The sequence below is a fragment of the Podarcis melisellensis genome (assembly GCF_964234715.1).
Source record: "Podarcis melisellensis genome assembly, chromosome: 9".
In the NCBI taxonomy this organism is placed as follows: Eukaryota; Metazoa; Chordata; class Lepidosauria; order Squamata; family Lacertidae; genus Podarcis; species Podarcis melisellensis.
The window spans coordinates 15,821,800-15,833,036 of record NC_138541.1 but is presented as its reverse complement, the minus strand read 5'-3'; the positions used below and the strand labels follow the sequence as shown (position 1 = coordinate 15,833,036).

The 11,237-nt window shown below is 46.8% G+C and overlaps 1 protein-coding gene across 1 annotated transcript in view; it reads left to right on the top strand.

Annotated features, from left to right (window-relative positions):
• The first annotated feature begins 7,139 nt into the window (after nt 1–7,139).
• Nucleotides 7,140–11,237, top strand: part of GPRIN3 (GPRIN family member 3) — a 43,889-nt gene continuing 39,791 nt past the window's right edge. The window contains exon 1 of the mRNA XM_081924950.1: nt 7,140–7,430. The gene's annotated coding sequence lies outside the window, so the exon portion shown is untranslated. The remainder of the gene's footprint in view (nt 7,431–11,237) is intronic.

The window sequence follows — 11,237 nt, the reverse complement described above, 5'->3', positions numbered from 1 at the left end:
TTTGCCTTTGGATTGAAGCAGCTGTACACAAAAGCAGCATAGATGACGCAAGAGGCAAATGCCAAAGCAGTCATGATGGCTAGCTGCAGAAGGCTGGATGAGGCAAGTGGGGAATTTGATACCACTGATCAGCCAAATGCTCAACTCACAGTAGCTTGTGATACTGCCATGGTTCAGAGTGAAGCATATCGGCGGGGTGCTGGCTGCATGGGAAATGGGGAGACTTCACAGACGTCATCCCATAGTGCAGTGGAACCACCAGATGGCGCCAAAGCTTTGAAGGCAGTGAAATGCTACTCGTGTGGACGTCTAGGCCATATGAAGAGGGAATGCAAATATCCCAGGGCCAAGACAGAGCAGCGCAGCGGAAGCTCATCGCGTGGAAAAGGCCAGAGCAAAGGCAAAGGTCCGGTGTCCAGGACAACGCAGCACAAGGCAATGGTCTCACGCTACGCTCCAAAGGTTGCAGAGGTTGCAGAGGTCCAGAAGACGTCTAGATCTTTCTTCGTTGTTGATTCGGCTGCAACGCATCACATGTGCAACGATAAGCGACTGTTCGTGTCTTTTACACCGCAGGAAGGTGCGATTCACCAGGCGGATGACCACACAATCCCCAGTAAAGGCTACGGAACTGTTGTTCTTCACAGTTTGGACTTATCGATACAGGATGTGCTTTATGTGCCAGATGCGAAACATAATCTGCTCAGCGTTGGACAGCTGATTGAGAAGAAAATTGACGTTTCCTTTAAGAACAATAGATGCATCATCACCAAGAAAAATGATTATCAATTGTATGCTGAATTTGTTGATCGTTTGTTTGTTTTGTATTATGATGATGTTGTGCAGGATGACACTTGTTGCATTGCAGGTTCTAACAAAAGTTTGCATGCAGAATGTATTCACGATTTTCACAGGAAATTTGCTCATTTGCATTTTGAGGCAGTATCTAAAATGCCTGCCTTGGTTGAAGGTATGACTATTAAACCCTGCAGGTACCACATGAAGTGCAAGGCATGCGCAGCAAACAAGGTGAAAATGGCTGCGAAAGGTAAGGTGTCTAGTAGGCAAGCTACAGAACCATACCAAATTGTTCATGCTGATTTGGTTGGACCACTAGTGCCCTCTTTGGGTGGAAATAGGTACTTCATGGTTCTCATTGATGCATTTTCCAGGTATATTTATGTGTACAATCTCAAGCAGAAATCAGAGGCTTTTCCTAGGTTCAAGGAATTCTGTGCTTGGTTGGGAAATGTGCATGGTAAGAAGATTAAGATTCTTTTCACCGACCGGGGGGGAGAGTTCACTTCTCAGCAGTTTAAAGCTTTTCTGGCTGAGAAAGGAATTCAACACGATTTGTCTAGTCCTCGCTCGCCATGGCAGAATGGGCTTGCGGAACGAGCAAATCAGACATTGCTTCAAGGGTTAAAAACCTTGCTGCATGATGCAAATCTTCCAGAGAGTTATTGGGCCGAAGCTCTCTCATGTTTCACTTACAGTTATAATCGCAGGTTATCTTCAGCGATTGGTTGTACCCCCTATGAGAAGATGTTTGGCAAGAAGCCATACATCAAACACATGAAAATTTTTGGTTCGGACATGTGGGTTCACTCACCACAAAACTCCAAGTTAGACAAGCGTGGATTGCATGGTATCTTTCTAGGTTATCAGAAAGGGTCTTACAGAATAATGATGACTGACTCTAAGGAGATTAAGCTCACAAGAAGTGTTGAGTACAATGCCAAGTGGGGGGAGAATGTGGGAATTTTCCAATGTTATCCTGATGACAGTGATGAGACTGAGGATAGTCAACAGCAAAAGCAACCACAACAACCCACACCCACTGATGAAGGTTCTGATTCTGAGTCTGAAACTGAATCAGATGATTCAGAGGATTTCAAGAGTGCGAAAGCCTCTATGCGACCCTCTGAAAGCTCTGATCAGGAATTGGAGGAACCATTGTTCACAATAGGTCACTTTTCTCCTAAGAAGGAAGAGGAAAGTGTTGAAGACTTAAGGCTAATTCGTAGGTCACAGAGAGCCACAAAAGGCAGACCTCCAAAGAGATTTGCTGATGAGTTTGCTAACATAGCAGTGACAGCTGTTAAAAGCTCCAAGAAGGTTTTTGAACCTTCAAGTTTCCAAGAAATCCAGGATTTGGATTCAAAGGAAGCTGAGCCATGGTTAAATGCCATGAAGGCTGAGCTTGATTCCTTGGAAAGGAACAAAACATGGGACCTTGTTCCAGTAGTTCCAGGAATGAAATTGCTTGGAAGCAAATGGGTCTTCAAAGCGAAGACTGATCAAAATGGCAAGATAGTCAGACACAAAGCCAGATTGGTAGCCAGAGGATTTGCTCAGGTACCAGGTGAAGACTATCACGAGACCTACTCACCCACAGTGAGGTATGAGAGCATTAGGCTTATGCTCAAGCTAGCTGCAGAGGAAAATCTACACATTAGTCACCATGATGTGAATACAGCTTTTCTGTACGGATCTCTAAATGAATCACTTTATATGCTTCCACCTGATGGCGTACAGGTAAAACAGGGATTTGTTTGTGCTCTGAAAAAGTCAATTTATGGTCTCAAACAAAGTGCACGGTGTTGGCACACAAAACTCACTGAAGTATTGTTTTCTCTAGGTTTTAAGCAAGGGAAAGCTGATCCATGTGTATTTGTCAAAGAGGAGGGGCAAGAGAAACTGTATTGTTTGTTTTATGTTGATGATCTTTTATTCTTTTGGAAAGATGTCACAATGTACAATAACGCCCTAGCTCAACTGAAAGAGCACTTTGACATGAAAGATCTTGGTGAGGTAAACAACTACCTATCTCTGGAAATAGAGAGAGATCAAGATGGTAACATTCTAGTACACCAGTCACGGAAAATTGCTGATGTGTTAAGCAAACTAAACCTGATGGACGCTAACCCTGTGGACACACCGATGATAACAGGTTATCAGGTAGATGACACTGAAGAAGCATTTTCTGACACTACACTGTACAGAAGTGTGCTAGGCAAGCTAAACTTCATTGCCAGATGTTCAAGACCAGACATTGCTGTAAGCTGTAATTTGCTAAGCAGACAAGTCAACAATCCTACTGTTAAGGATTGGAAAGCTCTGAAACGCATATTTGAAAGGCACTATGCATTACAGACTGAGATTTAACAATCAGAAGTCTGGTGGTCTTGAGATATTTGCAGATGCAAGTTTTGGAAGTGACACTACAGACAGGAAAAGTACGTCTGGAGTTTGCTATAAGTACAATCAGGGTCTATTTGATTGGTCATGCAAGAAGCAAACAACAGTTAGCTTAAGTACTTGTGAAGCTGAACTGAATGCACTGTCTTATTCACTTAAAGATTGTGAATGGTTGTTACAATTGTGCAAAGACATGAAAATTCCTGTCAAATGTCCAATCCAGGTTTACCAGGACAACAAAGCATGTTTGGCTTTGCTGAATTCTGAAGGTTGTAAGCAAAGCACGAAGCACTTGCAATTGAAGGTGCAACATGCTAGGGAACGTATTCAGAAGGGACTCGTAACGGTGTCCTATATGCCAGGTAATGAAATTCCTGCTGATGTATTGTCCAAGATTGTATCAAAGGATCAACACTGTACCTATGTGCAGAAGTTGGGTTTGTACTGATATTGTACGAACACGCTGCCCAGTGATGTTCACAGAAAGGGGGAGGATGTTGGTTTCTGCTTCCCTCACTGAGCAGCAGAAGTGCTTGTCACAAGACAGGTGTTTACATTCCACACAGTCTGTACTGTTGGAGGTTTTCCCACGGGAACGGGAGACTGGATGTGACGTATACTGGTTTCCTGTTTTTTCCCTGCTCTTTGCAGTTTCAGTTTGGTGATTCTCTCCGTGCTTTAGAGGAGAGATGACGCTTTCTCTGCTCTGGCAGAGGGAAGATGTTTTTCTGTAACTTACCAGCTTTGAACTGTAAATAAAGTAGTATAGAGCATGTTGGCTCATACTTCTCATCATTCCGCTGTGCACTGGACACTGCTTATCTCCAACACTGACAACCCACGCTACGCCACTGGCAGGGGGTTGGACTCGATGGCCCTTGTGGTCTCTTCCAACTCTATGATTCTATGATTCTATCAAACCCAGTAGCTGGGAACTCGTGCTAACAGATGGAATATATATCTACACCCTAAGCCCTGCTGAATCCAGGGCCAAACTAGATGTGGCATGAAGTCATTTGCATCTTTCGTCTAACATATTTGTTTACAAAACTAGAAGGCTCTCTGGAAGGCTTAACCCTTTCCCCTCCACCCATTGTTGTTGACTTGCTTTTGCTCAAAATTGCCTCTCCTTGTTGGTTTTCCACCTACAGAAGGAAACATATGCATGTCTGTATCTCTGCTATAGAGGCAGCTGCTGGGTGATTTTGAGAGGGGAAATGGTGAGTGGGAAAAGGATTAAGCAGACCCTCATATCTCATCTAGTTTGCACATTAGTGGCACTTTTGAGTTTTGGTTTAGAGTGCAAGTATGCACGAATAAGAGAAACTCCTTTTTTTGTGCGCAGAAAGGCCTTGCAGAGAAAACCATTTTTGGTTGTTAGCAAGTTTCTGAATAAACCTAGGGTAATTATTGCCTTGGATATCTCTTTGTCAAATTCATCTCTGTTAGCCAAATCCTAGAATAGATTCTACTACATAAACTGAAGCTGGTGTTTATAGATGCTGCTGAGATATAAATAGACTTCTGATGGCAGGCTGTGTAATAGGTTTTCCATTTTCATAATTTGGAGACAGCCAAAGAGCTTGTTAGTGGGGTGGGGTGAGATGAAGAAACTCTGAAGCATACATAGATGCAACTCAAGGTCATGTCCAAGAAGCTGAAATACAACAAGTATTTCACACACTGCAGATTTTTCTATCCAGCCACCCAAAGTTTAGTATAAATCCTGCAAGTTCACCACACCCTGAACCAAATTAGGGAAGCGACTCAGACTGGATGTGATTTGTTAAGATTGCGAACATAAACTCACCAGCTGCAGGTGAACTAACACACCCCTTGGTAACCTCTAGATTAGATGCGTGGCAGTGCACGGAAGCTGCCTTTGAAGAGACCTTTGCTGTTCACTACCAGCCTCCACCAGCCAAAGGTCTCCCACACCCTCAAGCGACTTTCCCTTTGTTCCATACTGCCTCCCAGAACCCCTGTGTAACGCCACCTCTCATTCTTCCATCAAATACCTCCTCAAAATCCACCTCGTCCATGAAGACTTTGGCTCAACCCTCGATTTCCCACGCCCTCCTGCAACTCAACCTATAATTAAGCCTAATGCCCTTAAATTAATCCTGAGCAATTGCATATTCCTGCCCTGCTTATCCCTGCCTCCCCTCCCCTCCCTCTGCTGTTTCCTCTGTGTCAAATTGTAGATTGCAAAGACCCGTCTTGTTGACCTGCGCTCTGCAAGATGCCATCGCACACCAATGACACCACAAACGCAGGCCTGCTCAGAAATTGCCACTGGTTCAGAATTTGGTGACTGGTACCAGCTGAGAAAATGAGACCAATTGTGAAGGAGCTACGCTAAGTTACTGGTGACTTTGTGGGCTCAATTCAAAGTTCTGCTGTTGCCCTTTTGATCCCTGTAACATCCGGGTGAAGGCTGAAGGGAAAGCCTGCTAAAATGTGTTCCCTGCCCTCCTGAATGTCTCCTTCTCCTTCTTCTTGGAAGGCCTTGCTTAGTGTTCTCTCACCATAGGAATCTCAAGCTTGGTGAATAGATGCAGTGCTTGGGCGTGTTCTGCACATGCAATGGAATGAGGTGGCAGAGCAGACTGTACCACTTGAGATTGTAGGGTGGCTACCACTTTTTAAAAGCTTTCCCACAGATGAAGCTTAGTTCCAGAAGCAAACAGGTGGAGGCCATAGAAGGCTGTACCCTGCACTTGGCCCATGGTCTGACAGTTCTCTACAGTGGTACCTCGGGCTACAGATGCTTCAGGTTACAGACGCTTCAGGATAAGAACAGAAATCACACGACAGTGGTGCAGCAGAAGCGGGAAGCCCCATTAGCTAAAGTGGTGTCTCAGGTTAAGATCAGTTTCAGGTTAAAAACGGACCTCCAGAACGAATTAAGTTTTTAACCCGAGGTACCACTGTACTTGCAAAGAGGCATTATGTCGTTTTTACGGAGAGGAATATTCCCTTGACCTCACAGGTGGCTGAAGGGCGACCTTCTTGCAATGGCGCAACACCAGAGGTGCAAGAGGTGTAGGGATGTTGCAGATTTCTGTCAGAAATGGAAACAGAAGTGGAAATTGCCACAATTCACATATTCGCCCAAGGTCAGGAACAGAAATTGCACAAGCAAATCCAAACGGTCATTGCTAGTGTTTCTAGGTCTTTCTTCCACATACCCCTTTGCTTCTTATTCATTATTATCAATAGTGAGTTATTACAAACCTTTATCTGTGCAAATGAAGTGCCATGTATATTGCTAGTGTCATATAATTCGTGTTAAGCGAGGTACCACTGTACTCTGAACTGGGGGCGCTGGTTCTGGAGCAAGGTGTGAGTGTGCTGGGGTGGATAACACTCTGCACATGGGCAGGAGCACTCTCCACGTTTCCATCGCTGCCGATCTTTGGCATCCAAGAGAGTTTACAACTGAGGTGCGTCCCCAAAATGGGAACGAAGAGAAGGGCGATGCTGCATGGCACTTGGCGGGGAGGAACGAAAACCTGGCCCCAGACGGGCGGAAACTTCAGCTGCTGTGTCTTCCTCTCTCCTGCAGCAGGAAGCTCTTTGAGAAATGCGTCGGGCGGAGAGGCAACCGGGGCGAGAGGCCTTCCTGCTCCGCCTCCCGGGGCTGCTCTGAATGCCCCGATTCCTTGCCGGCGCAGCCAGCAAGGCGCGCCTGTGACGCGCGGGTGCGCGGCTCCCTCTCGCCTTCCCACCTCGCGGGCCACCTTGGAGGAGCGGCTGCTCCGAAGGCGATCGCGGGCACAGCCGCTGCGGGAGCCGCCGGCAGCGGAAGAAGCCGCCTCCCCGTCCGCCCGGCCAAGGCTAGAAACGCCCCCCCAGGAGGCACCTGCGCCGCCCTCTGCAACAGCGCCAAATGCGCGCCGGGAGGAGCCGGAGTCGGAGCCACCCAAGCAGCTTCGCCTCCGCTTTCGACTTGTGGCTCCTTCTCCCCACGGTGGGTTTTCCCTCAAAATCCGAGCCTTCGTAGACGAGGCTTTCCGGGTTTCTCCCGCGTTGAGGTCCATCCTGGCAGCTTGGGCGCCTGGATCCCGACCTGGAGTGTTCTTTCCGTCTGCGTTTTTACGCGCCAGGCTGCGAGCGGGGAAAGCTGCTCGGTTGCTGCTCCGATGAGGAATTTCTCTGCAAGGTCATCTCTCCTGGCTGCCGGTGCTGCGGCGGCCGCCGCTGCTGCTTCCCCCTGGCTGCGGAAGGTAAGCGGAGGCTCGGGGAGTTGCGCTAGCGTTGGGGCAATGCAGGTTGCAGGCGGCGGCCGGTGAGGATCCTGATAAAAATCCTGCCGCGTCTCAAATGTACGTTGACTGGATTACTCCTAGGCGCGCGCGCAACTGGGGAGTAATTCATTCTTCCAAGGAAACGTGCCGAAAAGCGCATGGCCACCGCCATAAGCACGGCGGAATTGGCATCGGCTTAGGATCGCGCTGCGTCTAATGGAAGAAATGGCATCCAAACCCCTTCCTCGCCAGTCTTGTTTTCATCGTTTCTCTCCCCTTCTAAATACGTAAATAGTATTATTATAGAAGTCCCGCTTTGATAGGAAGAAACCACTTACTAACAATAGGTGAACTTTGCAGATAAGTTCAGTTGCCCTGGCCGTGGTTGCACATTCAACCCTAATAGCTTCTTTGCAGATATGTAGTTTTATTGGCCCTTGTAGGGAGAGACCAAGAAAAAGAAAGTTGCACACGTGTTTTTGGTATGGGGGTGATGGGCAAATATGTTTATTTTAAAAGGGGGTCAGTCCTCTCCTTCAAGTGATCTTCAGTTTGCATGAACCAAAAATTAAATCAGGTCAATGGCCAACTCAAATTATGATGATATTATTAGTTACATCCCATAAAAGCTTTGATGCCTTTAGGATTGCTATTCTCCCCTAGAAAGGAATTGGAAGAGACATCCAATGAGAATTGCCTTGGGGAAGAGGGAACAAACGAAGGGGACTGGATTGGAGCCCAGATGCGTGACATGTGTACTAACTGTTTACGAGCTGCTTTGATGGCTGGATAATTTATTATGAAAATAAAGCACTTGGGGGAACTTTTCCCAGACGCAAGGTCAGGGCGAGAGGCCCTGGTGCTTTCAAGAGGCCAGCTGCTTCCTAGGCTACTTTTGCACAAACGATCCTTCCAGGCGACGGAAAGATCTCAATCCTTTTAACTACGATTCTGATCTTGCCGGAAGTCAAGGTAAATTGAGGCCTGCACCAACCCAGGTGTTCTCCAGAGCACATACACCACTGATCTGCTTTTCCTGTTTTGAAGTGCAAGTGCGAGAGTCTGTAAGCACAAAACAGGGGAGAGATTCTAACTCATACAGGGCTAGCTGATAGCCTTGCCTTCCTTTGTGTACCTTGAGAATACATTTAGTCTCAAGAACAGCAATCATCTTCCATATACACCCTTCGTAAAATTGGCAATAAAAACCACCACTTTCTAGAGCAAACCTTAGCAATTGCACCACCATAGCCATTTTGGAGACCGGACGAAAAGGGACACTCTCATTTGTCGTTGCTCAGAATGAATGGAGGAGAGGGTTCAGGGAGGGTGCAAAGTTTTGCTTCTTTACCTTCAAACAAACACATTGAGTTTCTTCGTCCTGTTTCCAAGTGGTGAGTTGTCTGTAACAAAAGCTGAACAACAGACTAGGTAATAGACACATGTCTCAAGAAGGCATTTTAACTCTTGGTTTATTGACTTAATTATATTTCATTTGACGGAGGTGTTTTTCAATACTGCCTTCAGAGGGCTTTTAAAAGAAAAGGTAGGGAGGAGAACTGCCAACAAACAGATAGATGTAAGTCAGATGTATTAATTTTTTATAATAAAAAAATGGGTTCACAATATGCCCACTTCAGAGGCTTTTTGTCGACAAATGGTTAAAAATATCTGGACAGAGTCCAGAAGGTTCTCTTTGGCATGCGGTTTGTTGAGATGAATGGGAGCTGCAGAGGAATGTGTGAAGCAGAACTTCCCTCCGGATCCTGCCCTCTATCACACTGCTGCAGTGTGTTCGGATTGTGCAGGGTGCCCCCTCCCGACTCAATCCAGTAGATAGAAGAGTCATTGCCATAGCAACACCACTGTCACAGCACCAAAATACTTCCTCAGTACAGGTGATGGGGAAAACAAGACAACAACAGAACACAAGCCTTGTGGCATCTTTCGTTAATTCACACGTACGTTTTGGGTGGCTCCTGCTGCCACTTTTTGTTACTGGGGGATGGAGAGTGGGATATCTATATTTGTGTCAAAAAATTGCATCCCCCGCATTTTCTGTTTCCCCTGCCAGCCTGCGTGTATTCTGGTACTCTTCCCCTGCCCCCTCCATTTTTCATTCATTGATTTTCAGATGACTCTGCAATGCTTAGCCATGACTGTCAGTCCCCTCAGCATTGGCCAGGCTGGCTGGGGCTGATGGGAACTGTAGTCCAGAGACAGCTGGATGGACACCATGTTGACTCCCCCTGAAAGTCCACAGGAATGTGGCTGGGTCATAGGAAGAAGGCCTAAGCAGGGTGCAGAGGTATATGACTAGCCTGTGTGAGGTGGCTGCCTTATCGTGTTCACTGTCCCAACAGGGTTGCCAGGAGAACAGAGAGATATTCTTTTGGTGCTTTTGCTGAAAGAAAGGGGAGCACAGGAAGATATACAATACATTCATACATCATGTTATGTCCGCTTCATGTTACGTTCTTTCAGGTTACGTCCCGCGTCAACCCGGAAGTACCAGAAACGGTTATTTCCGGGTTTCGCCACTCGCGCATGCGCAGAAGCGCAAATGATGTCACACGCATGTGCAGAAGCAGCGAATCGCAACCCGCGCATTCACTGATGTGCTGCTGCGGGTTGCACTCTTTTTATGTTGCAAATGGGCCTCTGGAATGGATCCCGTTTGCAACCAGAGGTACCACTGTACAGTGGTACCTCTGTTTACGAACTTAATCCATTCCCGCCGTCCATTCTTAAACCAAATCCGTTCTTAAACCGAGGCGCGCTTTCCATAATGAGGCCTCCCACTGCCGGTGCCCTTCCACCATTCGGCTTCCGTTCGTAGAGCAAGGTAAAGTTCACAAACCGGGACACTACCAGTTTTGCAGAGTTCGTAAACTGAATAGTTCATAAACAGGACTGTTTGTAAACCGAGGTACTACTGTATAGGCCACATTGTCTACCTTGCTCAGTGTTGTCAGTTCTCGGAAGCAATGGTTCTCCTACAGTCTGGGACCCTTTTACAGGCTGCCAAGCTGAGAGGGTGCCTTCCCGCCACCTTCCGAAAGCTTAGTAAGTGCTTGCTTCAGGAAGGAGGCATGAGGGCTCTGACAGGGTCCTTCCCAAAGCCTAGTTTGCTCTTGCCCAGCTTTGGGAAGGAGATGGGAGGGCTCCAGAACCCTGCCAGAGCATCGTGACTTCTTCCCAAAGCCCGGCACCATATTACCAAGGTCTGCCCCTGCCGGGGTCTTCTTTATGCGAAGCAGGTGCTCTGCCATTGAGCGATTTTTCTGTCCCAAGGAAGCCCTGCTATTAGACAGAGTGAGGCAGCTGTCTCAGGTGGCAGATGCAGAGGGGCAGGTAAAGGACGCAGCTGTATGTGCTCTGTGCTCCCCAGAACTATCCCACTGACCTTGGGTGCTATAGAGAACACAATTGCATCTCCAGCTTTGAACCAAACATCAGCTGCCAGTCTGGTTTGCTTCTGTCAATGGAGTACGTAAAGGTGACATCTTGTCCTGTGCCTTGGGCAGCAAAATGTCTTGGGCTGGTCCGGGTCCTTCCCCAAAGAACTGTTCCCATTGGTTCCTTATGCATAACAGGACTCCTTAGACAAGCATATAATATTGTGGTTTCTTCTCTCTTCCGGCTGATAACAAGTCTTCTGAAAGATTAAAAAATTCGTAATTTTTGAGTTTGCTGTTCAGCTGTGATTCATTTGACAGGCATTATTATTATTTATTAAATTTGTATACCACCCTATACCCATTGATCTTAGGGTTGTTCACAATT